At 40.4% G+C, this 24,794-nt stretch overlaps 1 long non-coding RNA gene across 1 annotated transcript; it reads left to right on the plus strand.

Annotated features, from left to right (window-relative positions):
* Positions 1-31: 31 nt before the first annotated feature.
* Positions 32-10,024, plus strand: LOC116755596. Its single transcript, XR_004350407.1, has 4 exons — positions 32-371; positions 903-1,106; positions 3,987-4,079; positions 9,984-10,024. It is a non-coding gene; the product is annotated as an uncharacterized LOC116755596 (long non-coding RNA).
* Positions 10,025-24,794: the final 14,770 nt, after the last annotated feature.

Consider the following 24,794-nt stretch of genomic DNA (forward strand, 5'->3'; position numbering starts at 1 on the left):
GGCGCCCCGGCACAGAAGTAAGCGCCGTCTCTTTAGCAACGCTTGGGGACCCGGCGGCAGCTCAGATCCCCAGGTGTCCCGAGGCCTCGCTGACGCCGGAGAGGGTGCCCCTGCTTTTTTCCGTTTGTTGGCCATTGCTAGTAAGACCTGCTTTTTCTACTGAGACGAAGTGCCTGTTTACTTAAAGTGCCTATTTTTTTGTTGCCTATTATTGGTTCTACCGAGACTCAATGGGTTCTCCTTAGATTGCCGATTGGCTGATGGCCCCGTCAATCTCCAGGGGAAAGAACGAGTTTTCAGACACCTGGGGAAAGTATTACTTCTAGCCCCTTGCTGAAATGAAGGGTTCTGGAGAAAAACCAAGAGATTAGGTAGGTCTCGGAGCTTGTAGACTTTTCTTGCAGGGAAATGTATAAAAGCTCTGTCTACACATTAGAGTCACCCGGGGAGTTCTGTACCCTCTAGGGTAGGGCCTGAGCATCCACACTTCTTTAAAATGCATTTCCCCAGCCCTCCCGCACCCGCACGAGATTCTAATGTGCAAACGGGATTGACAGTTGCTTTTGTGCTTCTTTTGAAGCAGAAATTGCTTCAAAATCAATAAATCAATAAGTAGTTTCTGATCTCAACATTAGCCTATTTTAAGCTAATTAAGCATTGATTTTTATAGTTAATAAACTGCTATTTCCCGCTCAATTAAACTAAATGTGTTTTAATGATAGGAAGGTAATCAATCTAATGTATTGATAAAAAGCTGTATGCCTCGCAGAGCTATGAAAGACTACCTAATAACGTCAGAACGTAAACAATGGGATACAAGTGTTCACTGTTCCTGGTACTATCACACTTTGCCTAGCCTAGAAAGAAGTAACTGGCTCCAAATGGACTTTACGTTTTGTTAGGTGAAGCAGAAGCCTGAGAACCGTGTTTGGGGACCCACCACGGAAAAGCATTGTATGAAATAATGACACTCTCTGACTTCCCTCCTTTGGCTGCTCTGCTCTGCTCTCGGCAACCCTTGCATCCACAGAGCCACTGAATGGCAAGCAATGATTCTAGCCCAACGTTTGTAAACTTGAGGTTCACAGGCTGTATGTGGCCAACAGGTATGCTTTGCTTATTTTGGACGGTATCGGCTGCCTTCTACGGTTAAAAACAAAAACTGACTTAGTTGCCAACGTTTAAAATAAGATATTTTACATAAAAATCCAGATTACCAACTTCTCTTGAAAATGTTGAAGATCTAGTAACACTGGGTTTATATTCTTGCGTGGCCACATTGCCTAGAATTGGGTTGTTCTTTTATTCCTGTTTGCTGTGATCACCACTATTCATTATCGATTCCCTGACACTAGTTGAATTTCATTTGAACATTATCACCTGTGTGTTGTATTGTGCTAAGTCAATCCCTGATACTAAGTGAACGTTGTTGATTGCCTACTCAGCATCCATTTCCCCTCTCACCTTCTTAATAGAACACAACCAGGATTTTATTCATATGATTAGTTATATCCATTTAGACCCCTTCATTTTCTATATGTCTTGAAAGAAGCTGACTTCACTTCCATCTCCAAGGATTGTCTTAATTTAAATAGTAAGTCCCATTCCCCAAGCCAAAGTCCTAGTCTAAACAGTGGATAGTTTAATCAGGGTGAATTGCTTGGAATACTAAGGCTGAAGCAGTTTACTTATCTTCTGAATTTCTTGTGAGGCCTGAAACTGTTGGAGCCTTCTTGCTACCCGGCTTGATAATGAAACCAACACAGAGATGAAAGAGAATCTCAGGGATGTTAAATAACAAAACCCTGAGTAAATATTAAAGATCTAATTAGCTTATTGAACGATTCATGAATTGGGCAGCATCCCACTTAGCAAGTAGAGGGGAGCTCTGAAAGGCTATAGAAAGGGAGAGGTTTTTAAAGGTAAGACAAGGAAGGCAAAAACAAAGCAAAACATAAAGATTATTTCAGGCTTAGATAATCTATCTATATGGGATGAAGGGGATCTATGTGCCAGGTTACCTCATTTTCCTTTTGGAGGATGGAAAGGATTACCTCATTGGTACTGACTGGAAAATTCCACACTGACCAGTTAGGATTACATTCTTGGAGAAGGTTGTAACTGCAGTAAGGTCAGGTATTAAGTCTTCCTTTTAGCACAGGTGACTCCATTTTGGGCCTGTTATTTCTTTTTTAACAGGGAATAGGCACCAGATCAACTCAGCTAGGACACCCCTACTCCACCCACACTTCAGAGCGCTGGAGAAGATATTGAGAAGAAAGCAGACCTTTATAGAACCTTTCAATTCTCACCATGTAGATAACCAGATTCTTCAGCTACTGGTGAGATTTATCTTTTCCAAAAGCCACAGTCATCTGACACCTTCCCAATAGCCTGTCCTGATCCAAAGAGATAGCCTAACCCTAGAGATTTGGGAAAATGGAATAGATGAAATGGAGGATGGCAGAGACCTCTTTCATTGACCATGTTTCCAGTTTCTGATCAGCTACCACATGTTCACGATCGTAATCAAGAGAAAAAAAGAATAACCCTGGAAAAATAATTTTGGCCCTCACTACTAAATGGCAGAACGTTTGCTGTGCTATAAGAATACTTGCTATTTTATACCACTTGTCTTCGAAAGTTCTAATTGCTTGTATCAACAACATTATAATTTAAGTAATATGGTAATAGTCCTTTTTTTAAAGGAGCAAACAGAGTCATAAAGATTGCAAGTGATTTTTCCTAGTTGATGAATATTTCTCAAAGGACCCAAGTCTTAGACTTGCTGCCTGTCTTCGTCAAATATACAGTTCTGCACCAGGTGGCAGCAGGCAACATGCTTCCACCCCCAGTTCCTCTTGTAAAACTTTGCTTGCAGAGAGTACTGTACTTACATCAGGGTGGGGGTACAGAGCATAATTACAAAGGTGAGTTTTGGAATTTTCATTTCCAGCAGCACAGTATTTGTCACACTGGGCAAATATGAACTTAGGTTTTCATGGCCTGGAAGGGCAAGGTGGGGCAGGAGACAAAGCCCAGGAACTATCAAGGTTGGGTGCCTATTACAGGCCCCTCCCCAAAAGAGTGAACTAGATATAACTCTTCTAACATCCAAGGGACTGAAAGAAAATTGTCTGTCTCAAACCGTCATATAAAGATTTTTGCTGATTGATCAGGAATTCCAGAAGGCACTCAGAAAGAATTTCAAAGACTGCAGAGGGGTGAAGGAAGGATACATAAAGGCCATGGGCAAAGCCAAATAGGAGCAAGAGATTGTTCCTTATCGGAGTCTTCAGGAAATAGACTCTAAGATGGAGATTTGTGTGTGCAAGAGGTTTAATACCTAAGGGAAGTAAAGGAAGCAGGACTGGGGAGAAGGAGAAGTTGGACTGTGTTGCTTTCACAACAAAGGCCTCTACTGGTAGGATGGGTAGCTCTAGAACTGGGAAAGCCTTTCAGAGTTGCCCTGAATTGAGGCACGGAGGCCAGGGTTTTATACCCCTACATCAATCAGTCATTGGATGTGGATATTGGGTGGCCTGGGGAAGGGGGCAGGAGCTTGAACGAGGTGGCTTCCTTCAGCCAAGGGCAAACTCTGGAGGGGAACTCAACTCACTGCTGTCAACGTCCAACATTCCCAGCAGCTGGGGAAAATGAGTTCTTCAGTTCTAAAGAGGGGTGGGGAAGATGTTGGCAGCACACCATGGCATCCACTGGTTGAGCAAAGGATGGGGTAATCAGTGCTGGAGGTCCTAGAGCTATGAGAGTTGAAAGAATGTCACTTTAGTCTTCTAAGAGACACAGAGGTTGGGGGCTCCCACTTGACTTCTGCAAGTCTTTCTGCAAAAGAAAGTGTGGTGTCTTTGCTGAAAAGTGGTCTAACTCCTAGCATATAGGTACTTCCTTGATCCCAGCAGATGATGGTTTGTATGGAGATTATTATATTTTACTCTGAAATTATGGCTCTGTTTTTATTCCTGCAGAGATAAAAATGGAAGAAGAGCGCATTTCCCAACACTTCCAATAACCCAGTGCTATGGACTGAATTGTGCACCCCTCAAACTGTTAGTGTGATGGTATGTGTCCCCCAGTGTGATGGTATTTGGAGATGGGGCCTACGGCAGGAGCAGGGAATCAAAACCATCTGTAAACTTTACAAACAAAATTCCATTGAGATTTTGGTATAATGCATTACATTTATAGACTAATTTAGGGAGAAATGAACATTTTCTAGTATTTATTTTTCTCAACCAGGAACATATCATATCTCTCCATTTTCTCAAGTCTTCCTTTATGTTTCAGTAAAATTTCATGGTTTTTCTTCTTATAACTCTTTCACATTACTTATTAGGTTTATATCTAGGTAGTCCATAGGTTTTGCTACTATTGAGAATAAGACTTTTTAAATTATATTTTCCAATTGTTTATAAGTGCTATATAGGACAGTGCTATATTATATATGTATATATGTGTGTACGTATGCATATATATATACACACACACATATATATATACGTATATATAGCTTTTGACTTATTATCTTACAAAACTCTCTTATTGATTCTCTTGGATTCCTTTTCCTTTTTTTGGGTGGAGAACAGCCATATAATCTGCAAATAATAATAGTTGTCTTACTTCCTTTTCAATATGTATACTCCTTTTATCATCTCATTATGTTTTGAAGAGAATGATGATACTGAAGATTCCCTCCCTCATGCTTTTTTTCCCCACCACATGTATTTTCCCACCATGTTTGTTTTCAGTCCATGCCAATCACCTTACATACTGTCTTTCAGAAGTTGACAGCTGAATTTGCTTGTGTGATGTGACCCTCATTTATTAATCAACATGCCCCATCTGGGTCACCCATCTAAATCATATCTGTCTTTTAAGGCCCAATTCAAATCTCTATTCCTTTGATTAAGACTTTCCAGATCATGTCCCAGACTCTTGCTGCTGAAACCCACCAACTCTGACAATGAAGGTAGTGTTAAAACTTGAAATGCAATGCAAGAAGGAGGCATCCCCTAAGGAAGACTGGCTGGTTAGCATAAAGATATCTCTCCAGGTGGTATGTAGGTGAAATCACTTTATTTCCTATTCTGGGGCAAACACAAAACTGATTAGAGTTTTAGGACCCCCAAAGGTGATCAGGGAGTAAAGAAAACACTCATCCAAACTTCTATGTAATGTTCTAACAAAAATGCCCTTTTGTTAATTATTTCAACAAGACAAGAATTTTCATTCTCTGGCTATTAATTTCTCTTCTTGTAGCTGGTGTGTGCTTGAAGCCACATTTATAGATAATCAGAAGGCTACTTTGTGAACCTGGAATGAAAACAAGCAGGATTAGATGTATTATTTTTACAGTACATATCAAGAATGGCTGGCTAAATAATGATACAGCTTCACAATGGAAAACATATCTCAATTTATAGTGCTAATATGAAACACCATGACAATATGAATAGTATGCTCTCATTTTCATGAAAAAAAAATTAAACCATATTTATAATTAAAATTTACTAAAAGAGTAGAATTTAAATGTTCTCACCACCCCCCCCAAAAATTTTTTTTATAATGCAATAATCATTATCCCAGCCCAGGGTAATTGTGCTTGCTTGTTCAGTTCAACCCCTCTAAGCACAAATTTGGGGCAGTCAGGTTTCCAGGCACAACTCCCCGTCCCCGCCCTTGGAGTTTATAGGAGGCTCAAGAGAATCCACATGGACAGAGGTCAGGCATCTTCCCCAATGCGCAGTCAAGAGTTATGAGATGGATCATTGAACTCCAAAGAATCTATATCATACCATATTCACATTTTGGGTAGGATCTTAATTTCAGCAAAACGACATCAAGTGTCACATCAAATGTTGCTCAGGTGAAGCTTATTTGACTTTATTTATATTGAATTTGTAAACATGTTTTGGTTTTATAGCTTAAGCATAAGGCATTTATACCATGATTATGTTGATATATTTTTACCAAACATTATAATAAAAATAATTTACGTAAGCACTAGGTGGTCCATGAGAAGTTTATTTTCCTTTAGACAGGGATCTGTACATCACTTAAGTTTGAAAAATACTATTTATTATTTAATTGTATATATATGTCTTGTGTGGTTCATGATTATTACTTATTTCTAGTCTTTTTCATTCTCTATCTTTTAAATTATTCTGAGATCAATAAAGGAGAATTGATATCAATATAACTAGCATAGTATATCAATTTAAATATTCATTGATTCTAACAGACTACATGTATTAAGATGTTACTCACATTCATTTGGATATATTCAGTTACGAACTTCTGGGGCTTGAAGTCATGTGGCCAAACTTAGCTGAAAGGAGATCTTGTAGTAGTAGTATCAATATATGGCCAGGACCCCATGGATGTTTAGAATCTTGCCTTATTGGCACTCCTTCTCCACCTCAGAGGAAGAATAAGGCTGACAACACTGATGACTAACTCCGTTACAGTTACTACAGAGTTGTGAAGTCGGCCAAGACTCCCTCCAGCATTCCAGCTCTTGTAAAGTCCTCAAAGCTCTGTTCCTACTCCCGTCACCTCCGTGATACCTCAGCCAACTCTCTTCTCTCTTCTCCTTCTCAGAACATCAGGAAACACTCTGACCTTGCACATGCACATACTGACTATAGTGAATTTAAGCTGATGTGTTACCTGTCACAAGTGACTCATTCACATTTGCAGTTTGCTTGATCTTTACTGTGGGATGATGATAATATTTCCTGTTGGAGACATTTATAAAGCAGGAGACACATGATCTTATTTGGAGCAGGTGGGAGAGAGTTCAGATGACATCCCTTCCCTACTCTTCCTCCCAAGCATAGTCTGGTAGGTAACCTTTCCCCTTCATATGGATTAAGCTGTTATGCCTTACTTATTGAACTAAAACCTCTGTGAACAAAGAAAGAACAAAGGGTGTCACTTATCATCCAGTTACACAAAGGGTTAAGTCAAAACCCACTGCAGTTGCCCAACAACAGTGCACCCTGAATGGAATCAAGATGGAAAAACAGGATGAAGCATTTTGTGCTTTGGAATGGGTCCCTACATAGTTAAGATACGTATCTGAGGAAGAATTTCAAGGATCCCAGGTTCTTGCATCTTCCCATACACAGAAAAGCACTAAATTCATTAACTTGAGATATCTTTTCTTTGTGATTAGCAGTAATCTTTTACAAAGATATGTGCTTGACTACATGTATTTCCTAGCCCCCAAAATTTATATATATGCTGGCTCCTCCCCTACCTCTTTGGAGCCGTTCCTCAGAGCTGCTGCCCAGCCTCTCATCCTCAGTAAGTTCCCTCAGTAAAACTGAAACAATTTTTAGATTGTCTGTTTTTCTTTCAGTGGACAGTTTGGGTGACCATGAAGGGAACTGAGCAGATTCTCTCCTTCAACTGAGCTCTATGAGGATCCAGAGCCTTGGTACCAGGAAGGGCCCCTTGTACCCATCTACCTCCTCAGGGAGTCCAGACACCTGGGTATATCTCTCCTGGGTCTCAGACCTCCCATATTGGTTGATAATCCTGAGTTTTATCTGGTGGTTGATAAACTCCTTGCTGTAAGGAGTAGGGTTTCCTTGAACTTTAGGCTGTTCAGGAAAGAGGTACCCTCTTTGGTTTGTTGACCAGTGAGAGAATTCTCTTTGGTCTCTGCCATCTGAAAGGTATGCATATGGTGTACATTTGGCAGCCAATCAAATACACTGGGATTCCAGACAGTCTCTTTGGCCATGCCAGCTCTCAGGAAAATTTGTCATAAGGAGTCCCAGTCCACAAGGGACCCTTTGTCATTTCAATCTTCATTGCATCCACCTGTACAAAAAAGACCTTTTACTTTCCAGACTTTTTTTGAAGGGGAGTAAACTTTCTAGATCTTGTAAGGGCTACATCCTTTGCACTCTCTTGTGGGGACACCTCTTGTGTGTTGTTGATTTGAGTTGCTATTAAGATCCTCTGGATGAGGGATGCTTTAAATTGTAATAAACTTCTAAACTGGAAAATTTTTAGAGAGCTCTCATCATAAATAACTGTTTATTGGTACCTATGTTAAGACCAAATTAAAAGGTGGATACAAAGACAAAATGGCTAACCTTAGGAACTCCCTTATTTTAAACAAACAAAATGGTTTGGGAAGACTTATTGAAATTGTGATCTCACCTTCCCCTCAATGGGTCTTACATATGTTAATAAAAATATTAAGTTAATGCTAATTAGGTTAGTTAACAAGGGAATAAAAAGCTGAGAAGAAAGTCAAGAGACTCTTCCCAACAAGGTGGAAAATTTTAAGAGGACTTGTCCCAGCAGAATGGAAGTCTTTAGATGGCCATTAAGAAGTCGAATAGATAAAACACATTGATGGGATTAAAACAAGGATTGGAATACAGCACTGCCTAAAGTTGGATGAGCCAAAAGGAGCCCCTTTGGTCCTCCAACATTAAAGGGCCCCAAACAATTGATGAAATAAAATTCTTATTTTCTGGCAAGACAAGAAAAAATTAAGCATAGAATTTTTCTTTGCCCATTTGGGCCTCCTCCTTCCCCTTCAGTGTGTGTTGTGCATCTGCTTTACCAGACTTCCTGAGGAGATAACGTTTCTTAACTTCATCTAGGCTCACAGCTCTTCAGGAGATAATTTTCCTTCTTAATCTTGTAAAGGGCTTGATGACCCATGCACTCCTTGCTTTGTACTTTCTTTAGATCTGGATTGTGTAAACTGTCAATAATACATCATTTAATGGACAACCCTCTGTCTCAAACACTTATGTAACTGTGCTTTGAGCTTTCTGAGAACTGTTCTCAGGTTATAATCACCAATTTGGCTTGAATAAAATTTTCCATTTATTTTCTTAGATCAACTGATTAATTTTGTCGTTGTTGTTGATACAAGTCTACGCTTTCACTTTAGAAAAATTTAAAAGGCTGGAAGATAAAATTACACTGAGAAACCTGACCAGCAATTGCTTGGGGCAACAGTTAGGCCAATTAATCAAGTCAAAGATTGACAAATAAGCCTGGGTCCCTTGGCTCCACCCCTCACCAGAGACCCCAGAGCCTTTACACGCAGGCCCAGCGGCCATGGCTCACGGGCCCAGCCGGTCCGCGTCATGTGGGATCTTCCCGGACCGGGGCACGAGCCCGTGTCCCCTGCATCGGCAGGCAGACTCTCAACTACTGCGCCACCAGGGAAGCCCCCCAGAGCCTTTTTATACAGGAATGGATAAAATTACCAGGGGATGAAAAAGTTTCCGGGGCTCCTTGTGAGACCAAGACTTTGTTAATGGGGTCCTAATGGATGCTAAGGTTAAGGGGGTAAGAGTTAATAGAATTGAGATGAAGTTTATAAGAAAGTTGGTTTATTTGAATGTTTTTATAGAAGACGGGTGCATCTCTTTTGGTTGATTATATTGTGGAGATAGACATTATGTCTCAACTGTTGAATGCTTTCCCCACCTGCTATGATAAAACAGGGCATATAAATCTGCCCCCCAGGCAATGTTAATTTAACATAATAAAGGGGAACCAGTAGGGTTACTGGAGCCCACACAGTATGAGGTAAAAACTGGGGCTAATATTCAGGGGCTAATAAAAACAGTAATGGAGATTCTTTTGCCTCTTGGGTTAATTGGTCTGGGTTTGACTTGTGTCCCTTGGAAGAGGGCCTTTGTTGAATGCCTTGTGCAAACTTTTGAAAGCATGATACATTGAACCTTAGAGTTCCGGAACATGGAACTCTTTTGATTTCCAGTTTAGTGGGAAATCTTCTCATGGATATAAGGAAGCAAAAATTTTTTAAATATAGTTGTGTAATAGGGAAGAACCTTTGTAATCTATTACAAGTTAATCACTAAAGGGATGTTGCCTATAAGTTAAATTATACATAATGGAACATCTCTGCGAACGCTGCTTCCCAGGTAATGAGCATTAAGCTAAAATACCTTTGTTCACAGGAAACATCCTGACCAGGCCCACCTGTGATGACTGCAGGAAGGAAGAAATTAACACATCCCCTCTGGAAGCTGACCAGAAGCAGGAAATGTTTGACTTTACTCCCTCCCCTTTTAGTGTAAAAGAAGCCTGAATTCTAATTATGGCAAGATGGTTCTTTGGGACATGAGTCTACCATCTTCTTAGTCTACCAGTTTTCCAAATAATGTTGCTATTCTCTGCCCAAACATCTCGTCTCTCAACTGATTGGTCTGTCATGTGGTGAGCAGTATGAGCTTGGACTCGGTAAGATTTGGGCAAGTCAATCTTTTGATATCGTTTAGGCAGCACCCCAGTTCTTTGGGAAATTGAAAGCAGCTGTCTTTGTCTTGCAAGTATTTGCAAGATCAGAAATATAAACACAGCCCAAAATGGCCTGAGTCTGAGCCTAGTTAACTCAATCAGGTAGAACCTGAAATCTAAAGGGAGAAAAAAAAGAGGGAAAGAAGCCTTTTTAAAAGTAAAAGCTGCTGGCACCCAGACATATTGTAATTATTCCATTTATATGAAATATCCAGAATAGGCATATCCATAGAAAGCTCATTAGCGGTTGCCAGGGACTGAGTGGGAAATGGAAAGCAATTGCTCATGGATACAGAGTTTCTTCTTGGGGTGATAGAACTAGTGGTGATGATTGTACACCTCTGTGAAAAAACCACTGAAATGTACACTTTAAAAGGGTGAATTTTATGGCATGTGAGTTATATCTCAATAAAAATTACAGCATTCATGAGAAAAAAAGATGTTTTGTGTATATATATATATATTTACAATGGAATACTACTCAGCTATAAAAAGATGAGATCTTGCCATTTGCTATGACATGGATAGACCTTGAGGATATTAGGCTAAGTGAAATAAATCAGACAGAGAACAACAAATACCGTATGATTTCACTCATATGTGGAATATTTAAAAAGTAATATAAAACCAAACCAAACAAACACAAACTCATAGATAACGAGGCCAAAGTACTGGTCACCAGAGGGAGAGTGAAATGGGTAAAGGGGACCAACTGTACGGTGATGGGTGGAAAGAAAACTTTTGGTGGTAGGTGCACTGTAAGTGTGTATGAAAGTTGAAACATAATGTTGTACACATAAAACTTCTATTATGTTATAAACCAATGTTACTTCAATTTAAAAAAATCTTTCTGAGGTCTTTAAAAAAATAAATTATGTTTTATGATATGTCTATTTAAATAGTTTCTCCAACTCTTTTTGGTAATTTAAAACTTTAGAGTTTTTCTAAAGTAAGCTAAATGATGGAAGTTTATTTAATATCCAGATCATTTCCAAATAAGATAAAATAATGAAACATTAATTGTTGAGCATGTCTACGTTTAACTACTTTTATCTTCTTATAAGATTAAGAAGCCAAAGATGTTTGGGTTTATCCCATACATCTTGTACCACATTAAGGAGAGAAATTTTGCTATGAGAAAATTTGTGTTTCTAGAGGTTGTGGAGTACGTTCATAAGTTTTCCAATCAGGAGATGCTAGTATGACAGTTCACAATTGCTTGCTTTTTGGTTTTCTCTAGAGATTAGGGGTTTTAAGAATACAATTAATACATATAATTGGGACTACTAAAATTAATAAGGAAAACATCTTCATATGCAACAGAAAAAGAGAGTTTAAGGATCGTAAATGCATTTCGTTAAGGGAAAAGAAAGTAATTTTGTCCTAAGAGAAGTTAAAAAATAGAGAAAAGGGGAAAGCATGGGACAAAATTTGAAGGTAAAAAAGGAAGTTACAGGTTTGTGGAACAGAATCCCTGAGAAAAGAGTTTTGTATGTGATCAGGACTGGCTAACACTGGAATAAATTTAATTGAGTGAATAAGTTTTAATATTAAAAGTAAGCTGGTACAAAAGTAGAGTCTGGTTTTCTCTCTGTTAATAGGACAAAGTTTTCTTGGAGTATTGATCTGCTTTTGATAATAGATTGTAAAGTTTCTTTACCTTTTAAGTTCCCTTTCATAACTTTCTGTAGTTTACCTTTGAAATCTTTTAGTGTCACTTTGGTTAAATAATTAACTGAGTATTGTTTCACAGTGACTGTGATTCTGTTTGACCAAGTGTTTCCAAGTGTTTTAAAACCTTTTGATATCTTTGACAAACCCCCCAAATCAATTCTGAATGAAGTCCTTTTGACCTCTAGCTAACTTTGGGGTGTTTCAGAGGTTCCCTGAAACATCTCAAAGAGAGGTATTAAACTAGTGAGGCTTATTTTGGTATGTTGAATTATGTCGGAAGCATTGTCAAATGAGTGATGATAAATTTTCTTAGATTATATTGTATGGGCAAATATTATTAATATAAATGTTCTAGAAGTTATATGAAATTCCTAAAAATCAGATATGTGTTGGTATGTTGTCAGTCATAATTCTGGTTATTATCTTAAAATTTTGTATGTCACAGAAATATCAAAATTTCCTTTTCAATTGCATTGTGGTCATGTCTTTAACCATGCCATTCAAAGTCTTTTGTCATTTACAGACAGTTATTGTTTTACTCTGATGTCTTTACAAAGATGAAACTCTTCAAGAAGATTAATAAAAAGGACTTTTTGACAAGAGCAGATTTCTGATAACTTTTAGATAATACCACTGAACTGGGTAAGAAATTCCAGAACACTAATGGAAAAACTTTATGACTTCATAAACTGTTAACGGAAATCATGATCAACAAGAATTAGTTACAAAGGGCTGAATGATCATTTTTATGACTTTCTGTCTGAAATATTACTGTCTTTTAATCTTCCTTTTCCAGATATAAGGAAAATTTCCCACTTAAGCTAACTGTAACTTGGAGCAGTTGGTAAATTACACCTTTGTAAGCAGAATTGAAACATTTGTCTTTTTCTCTGTAACATCTCTCCAGAGTTTGAAATTATTAGTGAGTATTCTTATTTTTATGGCAGTATAGTTATTTGCATAAGTTCAATAAAAATGTGTTCTCCTTATAACAGGACACAAATGGGAACATTGGTTATATTACCAAGGCTTTGACTGGAATGTCATGTTTGAGAATTACATAGAATCAGATATAACCAGACAGCTTTAAAGAACTAAGATGGACTTTATGGAGCCATTTCCTTAGAAAAAAACAGTCTGATACCTTGCTTACAGAGTTCCCAGCAACCTTAGCAGGTGACTAAGAAAGGTCACTTCCTGGCAGGTGTAAGAACCTAAAGATATTTTGGGGCATGTGGGGCAACTCTCTAAGTATTTTGGGGCAACTCTATAAGTATTACAGTCAAATCTCATGGTGAGTCCTTGGAATGATGTTCCTGGCTTCAGGAATCTTTCAACAGTCAATCTGAGATTCCTTATAAAAAGTTCTATCGAAGTAAATTTACAGAAGCCTACATGATCAGTTGCCATTCTTGTTACACTTACGTAAATAATCAGCTCAAACTTACTGAAACCAAACTTATTTTGCAAATAAATTAGTCTTAATTTGTCTATGTTTGGTGGAAATTAAAGTAATTTTAGAGAAAAAAATATGTTTTAGTGGATATTAAGTTCTAGTGCTGTAATTGTATTTCAGGTTAGGCAATTACAGCCTAAACTCACTTCCTAGATGGCTCCTTATTGCTGTATTGCATTATAGCAAAGTTTAATTGAATTATTAAAAGGACATTATAAGTCTGTTTCTGAAGTTTGTCAAAGAGAGAAATATCTTTGGATGAAGATCAGATACCCCATAACCAACCTACAACCAGGAGATTATATATACTGGAAAAGACATCATTTAAATGACTCTCTCCAGCATAGATTGGAAGGCCCTTGTCATGTATTCTTTTTTTTTTTTTTGCGGTATGTGGGCCTCTCACTGTTGTGGCCTCTCCTGTTGCGGAGCACAGGCTCCGGACGCACAGGCCCAGCGGCCATGGCTCACGGGCCTAGCTGCTCCGCAGTATGTGGGATCTTCCCGGACCAGGGCAGGAACCCGTGTCCCACTGCATCGGCAAGCAGAGTCTCAACCACTGCGCGACCAGGGAAGCCCTCCCCTTCCCTTTTCATCTGTGAATGAAAAGGAAATGTCTTGGGCATCCTAGTCCATTAATAGGGGGACCATAGAAGACCAATTGGGTACTATAGCCAACTAGACCCTGTTGCTAGAGAACTCCCTCTTTACGAGCTTTCTCTGCTACTGCCCTCCAACTCAAAGCAACCAAAGAAATTGCCATGGGTTCCCCTTTAAGAATCTACATGCCACATTCAGTAGAAGCACTTTTTAAAATATTGAAGTATAGTTGATTTACAATATTGTGTTAGTTAAAGGTGTACACCAAAGTGATTCAGTTATATATATATATTTTTTTTCAGATTATTTTCCATTGTAGGTTATTACAAGATACTGAATAAAGTTCCCTGTGCTACACATTAAATCCTTGCCACTTATCAATTTTATGTACAGTAGTCAGTAGAAACACTTTTAAACTTTCAAACACTCAACATCTTTCTGCCAGTAGATGCACATCTTAGGAGATTTTGTTACTGACCCCTTTGAGTCATATCCCAACAGGTGTTCTCCGGCCGGCAATTGAACAAGACCAAGGAAAGCTTGAATCTGATCAAAGAATGGAGGGTGTGAGCTTGTGCTCTAGAGCACACACTCTCTCCCATCTCCACAAGCCATGGACAGTGCTGCTTTACTGGGTTCCCAACAGCAGGGCAGAAGTGGAGTCCTCACCTGTCCGGTGAAGCTGCTCTGCTCACGCTCCACTTCACAGCGCGAGGAGCATCTCTGCACACGACCCGCTGCCGCCATCTTGAATTGAGTGTCGCGCAGCTGCTGCACGTGGTCCTGAGCTGAAGTGTTGGACAGCCATTTCTCACTCGGAACTGTGGTCTGAAGTGCTGGGTGTGAGGCCTCTACACGCAGCACCGTATGAGCAAGGGACACTAGACTAAGCACAAAGGAAAAGAAAAAAAAGGTTAGATTTTATTTAATTACCCAGATTCTATTTTTACTTCCTGGGAATTGTTAATGGGCTTTGCTGATGACAAATCCTGCCTCCATCGCTAGTTCCGCCCCTCATTCTTGAGGGGCGCTGAGAGGCGCAGGTCTGTCTTCTGTAACTGCTTCCTGTTGAATTGGGATGTAGTTATAACCCCGGGGAGAGGGGCAGAACTTTTCCCCAACCACCTTTAGATGTGTTTGATTGTCGCCAGGGCTCAGCCCTAAGCATTGGTATCCCTGAGCAACCCCCTTTTGTCTAACCTTTTAGAGACAAAGAACACCAGACAATTTAAGATATGTGGCCCAAATATTAGCAAGAGAATAATTGCCACATGTCATATTTTCCTAAGCATGAAGGTATCTAGGTCTTTTGCCTGTAGGCAAAAGTGTGCCCTAATGTGCAGGCTCACTGCCGTGGCCTGAATCTCTCTGGTTACACTTTTGTAGTTTTTTGAAAGAGAAGCTTCAGGTCAGAGAGGTTCACTCTCAAATAGTCAAGGGGGTCTGTTGCCCCAGGTTGTCTCTCTGGAGGTTGGGGCTCAGGGACCCTCTACACTTGAGTGTAATGTCCCCACAGAGTGATTCTCTGCTACTTCAGGACAGAGTGGGTGTTTAGGATCACCAGGTGGGGTCCATTCCCCTTAGGAGTGAACTGACCTTGCAAGCTACCGGTTTCTTAGGTTTTTAGGTGCACCCAGTCTCCTGGCTTGAGCGGGTAGAGGGCCAATTCGGTGGGTGTGGGCAGCATTTGGTTACCATGTTCCATGACAGCTTTCATGGTTTCTCCTACCTGGAGGGCATGCTTGAGTTGTTCCATTTCAAGAGGGTTAAGGTGTCCCTTCTCTCAGTCTTGGGTCTACCATACATGAGTTCAAATGAACTTAACTTTAACTTATCCCTTGGGGCTGACTGCATGCCGAGCAGGGCAATCGGAAGCAACTTAATCCAATTTTCTTAAGTTTCCTAACATAGCTTGGCTAAGGCCCATTTCAAGGTCTGATTGGATCTCTCTACTTTCCCTGGTGATTGGGGTCTCCAGGCTGAGTGCAAGATCCATTTTATGCCCAGGGCACTTGTCATCCCCTTTGTCACTTGAGACACAAATGCTGGACCATTATCACTTTGTAGGGATCCTAGGAGCCCAAACCTGGGGATTATTTCTTTTAGTAATGCCTTAGCCACCTCAGCTGTGGTTCCAGTTCTAGCAGAGAATGCTTTCCACCTGGAAAATGTGTCTTGCTAGCACCAAAAGATAGCTGACGTTGCCTGGTACTCTTGGCATGATAGTGAAATAAATCTGCCAGCCTTCTCCAGGATATGTCCCTCTGGTCTGAATTGGCCTTTTATCTAGGGGTCTCTGGGAGGTCTGGTTTTGGGGTTGTTCATTGTGCAGGTGAGGCATGTCTCAACTATCTGCCTGATTGTATTTTTCATGCCAGAAGTTATCATGACCCCAACTAACCAATTATATAAGAATTCCCTTCCATAGTGAGTTTCTTGATGATCCTCCCTGATGGCTTGACAAGCTGCAGTTTGGGGAAAGAAGTATTGCCCAATGGTCATTAAGTAGCCACCCAGGGCCTCCTAGATCTCTACTGAAGCCCCATTTGGGGGCTGTGTCTAATTCTTCCTTTGTATAGACTGGGGAGTAATTGGATGGATCTGGCCTCTTAGGTATGAGTGGTAATTGCCAAGTTAGTAGTTCTAGGGCCATCCTTTTGGCAGTTGCCTCTGCCTACTGTTTCCCTTTATTACCTCTGCATCCCCTTTTGGTGACCCCTACAGTGAATCACTGTCACTTTTTTAGGAAGCTGCACTGCTCCTAGGAGTCTCAATATGTTTAAGCCATGTTTCACCTGCTTATTCTCCACAATAAGCATAATTCTTTCCTTCCAAATAGCCCCAGGTGTGTGTAGGATGGCATACATATACCAAGAGTCTGTGTAAACTATTTAAAGTCTTCTCTGTCCTGAGCTCTAAGGCTTGGGTGAGGGCTATCAGCTCTGCCTTTTGACAGAAGTCCCTGGGGGTAGGCTTGCTTCTATGACTTAGGTGTGGGAGGTCACTGCATATCCCCCCATACCTTTTCCCTCCCTCATAAAACTGCTCCCATCCGTGAAACCATTCCTTTTTGGCATTTGGGAGAGGCTCACTTCCTAGGTCGGGATGAATGGAAAAGATCATCTCTATGATTTCTACACAATCATGCTCCAGGGGTCCCATTTCTGTGCATAGCAGGGTAGAAGCACTTAGTGAGTGACAGATTTTTATGGTAGCCGCTGGCTTGTCTAAAAACATAGCCTGAACTTGAATCGACCTTTTGGGAGATAGGTATTTTGTTTCCTTCGAACTTACTAAACCCTGAAACTGGTATGAAGTCCATATGGTGATTGGCTGACCAAATGTTAACTTTTCAACCGCCTTTAGCAAGGCTGTAGTAGCTGCTACTGCCTGTAGGCAAGGAGGCCATCCCTTAACATTTTGATCTAATTGTTTAGAGAAATAAGCAACCACCCGAGTAAGGGGTCCCAGTTTTTGAGCTAATACCCCAAGACCGATTCCCCTTCTCTCATTAATGTAGAGGTCAAAAGGTTTAGCTAAATCTGAAAGGGACGTAAGGGCCTGAAGTAATTGCTTTTTCAATTTTTGAAAGATTCCTTTGCGTTCTGAATTCCATTCAAAAAGATCATCATTCTTTCAACTTTTCATGTAGAGGCCTAACTATTAGACCATAGTTAGGGATCCAGATGCAGCAAAACCTGACCATCCCCAGGAAAAACCCCTAAGCTGTCTTCTAGTTTTAGAAAGGGTGAGGCTTCAAATGGCTTCTTTCCTTTCCTGGCGTAGGCTTCTCTGACCTTCTGTGAGAAAGAAGCCTAGGTGGGTCACCCTAGTTTGTGATATTTGAGCCTTTTGTGGGGGGCACGTTACATCCTTTATTGGCTAAGTGGTTCAGAGTGGTTATAGTATTTTTGTCAGAGGCCTCCTTAGTAGGGCTGGCATTGAGAATGTTGTCTACATACTGGAGGAGGGTAGGGAAGAGATCAAGAAGGTCCTCAGTGGGAGGGTCAAGAACTGGTATTACCTCAGTGGAGGAGAGCCCACATCCCCTTTGAATGCCTTTGTTCTGATATAAGGCTATTTAAAAACTGGACATAGGGAATTTCATCCCATTTCTTTTTTTTTTTTCATTTTTTTGGCCACACCACATGGCATGCAGAGCTTCCCAGACCAGGGATCAAACCCGTGCCTCCTGCAGTGGAAGCATGGAGGCTTAACTGATGGACCACCAGGGAAGTCCATCCTATTTCTTTTGCCTCTGGCATAGCAGGTGCAACTGTAAAATGGTGTTGTAATATAGAGACCCATTGACGGGCCAACTTTCCCCATCTCCCAGCCAATATTGGGGCCAGGCTGTATTACATTGGAAGATTAAATGTTTTGCAGTCAGGGGGTGATACCCCCAAAACTTCCAGTTCTGTGGGCTACACCCTAACGGGCTATGGTTTAGTATGGTGGATGTTTTGTTCCTTATACCTTAGATGTTCTGTTTTAGATTTGTTTCCAACTACCCACAATCGGGGGTGGGGGGTTGGGGGGGCGGTTGGAGTGATTTGTTGGCAGACAAATACCACCATATTTGACCCAAATAAGGTTTATGGTTCAGGAAACTTGGAACCAGTACCAAACTGTTCATGATTCCTCAAAAGACCAAAACAGGAGGTGTCAAATTGGCATGGATTCTGATATAACTGAGGGTCCCCCTTGGATTTATAATGATCCATGCTTGAGATAGTAAGTCCCTCCTCAGTTGGAATATCTCACAGGAGGTAAGACTGCCTCTGGGCCAGAGCAGCTTAGCCACCTTAGTTCCTGACCAGCTTGGTCTATTAGGGAGTGGCACGGCTGTCTGAGGCGGGGGTTTCTTTCCTCCTTTCAGCTGAAAAAGGAGGAGTTTTTGGACTTCTGAGTGAGGGCTAAAAGCAGGAGGGATTCCCATGGGGTACTTACCAGACCTCTGGGGCAACTGGCATTCTGTGCTGGTACTGGGAGGAGAGCCCTAGAATCTTGGTCGATAAGGAATCCAAGGTTCGCTTCACAAGCAGTTGGGGGAAGAGAGGTTGGGTGGTGGGTGTTTCCTTTCTCGCCAGCAGCTCACAGGGCATCCTGATAGTGGGGTTTCTGGTCTTGCAAACATCTTACAGGAGAAACTGACACTGACCAGAAGAGGTCAAGTCACTGGTCGAGTACCTACTGCAAGACCTTTTCCCACTCGGGCATCCCTGGTGTCCTTTCCTGAATTCGGATTGAGCATCCTCTTTCTGTTCTGTCAGGTGGTCCTTATTATCTGGGCCTTTTCCTGGTCTTGCCTCTTGGCACATGGGGCTGACCACTTTCCTTTACCAAACTGAAAGTGACTATGGAGAATGCTACTGTTGACCCCAGGAGGTCAGTGAGGAGGGCAGAAAGCCCTGGTGCAGCCAATATTGCCTAGTATAGGGGTTAAGAGGACAGCACTACAGGCAAGACAGCAGCCAAGACTGTGGTGGTTCCTTCTCATCCACAGGTCCCCTCTGTCCCTGTGTTACCAAACCAAACTTGGGTCCGCTCACTCATGTGAAGTAAAGCCAATCTACTGACATCAGGTTGTGGTGAAGGAAAGTGCAGCATTTTTTGTAGACATCATACAAGGGGTCCAGGGCAGCCAATACTCAAAACTCCCTGATGGGTTTCAGGTAAGCATTTTTAAAGGCAAGGTGAAGGAGGGAAGTCACAGGGTGTGTGATCAGTTCATGCAAAATTCTCTGATTGATTGATGGTGAAGTAACAGGGCAGTGTCACAGGGGTTAACATTATCAATCCTCAGGCTCCAGTAGGTCTGGGAGCTATGTGCTCATGGTCATCAAGTAGTTAACTTCCTCCATTTGGTGGAGGTTTTAACATCTGTAAAACAACTCAGGAAATGCGCATCAAATACTGTTATCTAGGTACTTCGGGGAGGAACTAAAGACTACCATATGGCTGATTAACTGTTTACATTCTTACTAGTTCTCCTAGCTCAACTGCTATTTTTGTCACTACATGTTCACATCCTTTCAATCAATAATTCTCCTAAATAGCTCCTATTTTATTGCCTTGTTAGATGCCATCTTACTGCCAAAACAATTAGCAATTATTAAGGTGCCTGGTCATATAAAGTTTGATATTGATGAAGGTCATAGAAACCATCAGACCTATGAGGCAGCTAAAAGAGCTGCTCTCCCAAACTCTTCTTGTTTACTTATGATTTCCCCCATTGTGAATGACACTAGAGATTTGAAGGAGGTAATTAGATATGGGAACAGCATGCTACTGCTAAAGAAAAGCAAAAATGGAAAGATGCTAAATGCATCTATAATCCTGAGTCTAAGTTATGGGATAGGCTAGACGTCGTCTGGCCCTATCCAATGTCACACAAGAAACAAATAATATTAAAATTGACACATGAAATGATACATTGAGGTACAGACAAAATGTTAGATTGGGGATGACAATATTTTTGGAACCCTTCTCCCAGAGTTGCCTCTGAGTTATTTCAAAGGTGTCTTGTTTGCCCAAAACATAATCCAGGCAAGCTTGTACGCACATCAGTGGGCCATTTCCCTTTACCCAAAGTCTCTTTCAAGTTATGGCAATTAGATTTTACTCATTTACCTCCTTCACAAGGTTGTAACTGTTTTGGTAATGGTTTGTATGTATTCTCATTGGGTGAAAGCTTTTTCTTGTCAAAGGGCTAGTGCTCTTGCCATGGCCAAAATTCTATTGGAAAAAATAATTCCCACGTGAAGAATTCCACTGGAATTACTTAGTGATAGAGGAACCCATTTCACTGGTCAAATTCTAGTGCAGTCTGTGATACTTGGCCAATTCTACAACATTTCAGTTGTGCTTATCACCCTCTGTTCTGGGTTGGTTGAGAGGACAAATGGTATTATTAAAACACAATGCTAAGTATGTAGAAAATTTTAGCCTCTCTAGATCACAATTTCATTCATTGTTTTAATGAATTTGATATCTATCTCAAGTATCTATGTGCTACTAAACATAAGGGTGTTGACCCATGTTTCTCATTTAAAGAAGGCTCCTGTCCCCCAGTGGACAGTGGAACCAACTGGAAATTTTAAACTCAAGTTGACCTGGAATTGAAGAAGATGACATCTGAATGAATAGCTTTCCCAAGACTGGACCAGGTCTGTATTTTTTTTCAGAACAATTTGTTGATTTGCTATTGCCTTTCTAATTATTCTACTAGGAGAATTTTCTACATATGATAAACACATTACCATTTATAACCTGTATTCTGGTATTCTTTCTTATGGACCTCCTTGCACATAGTGAAGGCTTATGCTTGATATTTAATCTAAAGAGCATCTCACAAATTCTTTGGAAAACTGGACACGAAGCATTGTTGGATTGAAGTATTTGGACTGCTGTTTATCTTAATAGGTATTCTAATGGTTTTTGCCTTACTACACACAATAGGAATTCTCAGTTGGTGGTAAAACCCCATGAAATCAGAGGAACTTGCTGCCTTTATGTTGCACTGCAGTTTGAATGCCTTGCTTGTTGACTGTTTTTTCATGGTACTCATATACTGGCCAACATACTGAACCACCCCTCTTTAGATTCTCCTTATAATGACTTTTGTTATTAGGAATAATTTTAACTCTTGGTTTGGCCTTTTATCTTCTCTTGTGACCCTCATTGCTGATAATGATGCTTTACTGCACTCTTTTGTTTCTACCCTGCAGAAACTTTCTGATTTTGCAAATCTTATTGACTGTTGGATTTGTGCTAGAGCAAACCACACTCATGATGCTCCAGAATTAGTGGATTGACCTCTGTCCTCAGGGGAATGGAAGGCCCTAACAAACAAAAATGTAGGGTTCTGTTTTGGTATCTTTGAAAGCAAGCACTCATCACCTTCCCTCTGGGAGACATGTCCCAGATATTACTACTTTCCATTGGTTTTCCCCTGCTCATAAAGGAATACTTCTTACTCGAATCTGGATGTTGACTCATAATACTTCCCTATGTTTTGAAAATATAAGTGGTACTGGTAAAACATTATATTACCTTCCATTGCATGTCTGTGCCTATACACTCGTATGATTCAGATGATCCTGAGTTCACTCCTCCTTGGAGTCTACATGACTAAAATGTAACTTCTCACAATGAATCCTTGTGGTAGCGCAATGAAATCTATAACAGAACTGGATATTGGGACACGGAGGTACTCCCCCTTAATAGGACAATGTGGGGAATCTATCACAAATCTGTAAAATGGTGGGAAGTTAATTCCACCTACCTCTTCTCTGGAGACTCCCCAAATCTTAGGCAAAATTTTGATCCATAATAAACTCATTTATTCCTTCAGGCATATAGAAATATAAGATGTTCTTAGAGCCACTTACACAATTCCAGTCAACCAGATTATCATGTACTCAGTGAAGATGAATTTTTTTGACCATGAAATTTCTTCTTTTGAAACTGATAAAAGAATTTCAGTTCAAGAACCTACTTATTCTTTGTCCCTAGAAGGTTCTGGGCATTTTGTATGTGTAGCACAAATATTTACTCAACATTTCCTACTAAATGGAAAGCGTGTTGTGGAATCATTGCTCTTGCCCTTGACACCACTGTTAGAAAGACCCTTCCCTCTACTGCTCACATACCAAACTTAAGGTCTTTCTCATATCAGTTAAAAAGATCTCGGAGAAGCTGAGAAGGTTATAATTTTGAGTATATGCCAACTAATAACCCAATTGTAGACAGAAAGGGCTTGGTCATGCTTTTGCCAGGGCCTTCCTCCCTTGGTTTGGGGTAGAAAAAGCAATACACAATTATCCAAAGTTATGATCAACCCCTTCAATGCTTCTGTCTAAGCATTTGAATATCATGAAACTCAAACTGATAGCCTGGCAGAAGTTGTGCTACGAAATAGAAGGGCACTTAATAGCTTGACAGTTCAACAGGAGGCACCTGTGCATTACTAGGGGAAGAATGTTGCTTTATATCAGTCAGTCTGGCAAAGTAACACAAGAACTAAAGGTAATAAAAGGTAATATCAATCTGCTAGCTGAAATAGGATACACACCAAAACCTGAGGATTATCTAGATCTCTCTAGTTGGTTACCATCAGGAATAGGGTCATGGTTAAGAACAGTATTACAAACTGGATTATTATTGTTTATCTTAATAATATGCATTGTTATATTAACCAAATGCTTGCTAAAAATTATAACCTCTGTTGTAACTTGCTTAACTACCCAGGTTATGTTTGCACAGATGACTATGTTAGATGTTCTTCATTGAGACAGACTTTATGAATCAGAAGATTTGGAAGAAATTATTGCTAGTGCCTTCACAAGACCCTTCCCCCCCACAACTGAGGAACTAGATGGAACCGGAGCAGGTAATCAAACCACTCTGGTCATGAGCAACTAATGGTGCTCTGTTGACGTTTTGTCAGGAAAAATCATGAGCCAAAGGGGGAAATGTGGAAGGAGTTGTCAGTAATAACTCCACTTTGTACTTTAGGACTCCATTTTGTTAGACTGTGAATTGTGTTTACCCTGCTGGGAAAAAAATTATTTGCTCAGAAAGGAATCCCTAAGAATTGTGCAAAACTGTGCCTTAACTAATAACAAATGAGACATCATTGACAAGGCAATAAATTGTAACAGAAAAAAATATATATACATTCCAATCATATCTATTGGCAAACAAATTATGTAAAACAAATACCCTTTTCCATTTTCCTTTAAAAACCCTTGCTTTTTGTTCCCCAGATGGGACACTGTCCTGGTTACTGCTGGAATCTGTGCTACCCAAATTATGATCCTGAGATCCCTGAAACACAGGTTTCTTTGTTTTATAGCCTGCCTCTTTTTTCTCAGATGACACTAACAAACATTCTTCACTCAACAAAACTTTAGTCAGGCTCTTAAATCTTCTCCTAGGTCCATCTGTGCATTTCCCCTTTGGGGAGGAGGGGAGGATATTCTGCAGTGCTCATTTGGATATGGAGTTGGCTTGAGACCTCACTGCTCTTTTAAGAAGTGCCTAGATTTTTGGTCATTTCATTCGTGATATGTGAATGAAATAAAAGTTACAAATTATGATAGATCACATCTTCAACTACCATTTAAATTAGCATTTATAATATACTTAGTGAATACTTAATGCCTTCACAGTAAACACTAAGTTATCTTGCTCAGCTATCACCTACTTACGTATAGGATCTTTTATTAAACCACTGTGGCCTATGAAATAAATGAGTTTTGAGAGGTGAAGCTCAGCAATGATCTCTCTCAATGCATGAAAGCCCTTCATTAGTAATTACGGACACTTTTCAGGTATTTCCTTTATGATTCTCTTCTACTTTTGCAGTTTTCTCTCCTAGATGTTCTGTGCAATATGTTAGAATTAAAGGGTAGAACCAGGAGTTCATAATCATTCATTTGTCATTCATTGTGGAGAAGAATTAAGGGAGGAATACAAGGGATGGGAGAGCTGGGGTGGGAATAGGGATATGCGAGATGATCAAGGACAGCAAGGGAGCAAGCCACATGGAAATCTAGAGGAAGAATGTTCTAAGCAGGGGGAACAGCAAGTGCAAAGGCCCTAAGGTGAGAGTGTGTTTGATGCATTGGAGGAACAGCAGGGCCTGTGTAGCTAGAGGGCAGAAGGGGATGGTGGTTGGATAGGAAGCCAGACAGGAGCCACCAGCCACATCCTGCAGGACCTTGCTGGCCATTGT

Source organism: Phocoena sinus, chromosome 6 (assembly GCF_008692025.1).
Source record: "Phocoena sinus isolate mPhoSin1 chromosome 6, mPhoSin1.pri, whole genome shotgun sequence".
Taxonomy (NCBI): Eukaryota; Metazoa; Chordata; class Mammalia; order Artiodactyla; family Phocoenidae; genus Phocoena; species Phocoena sinus.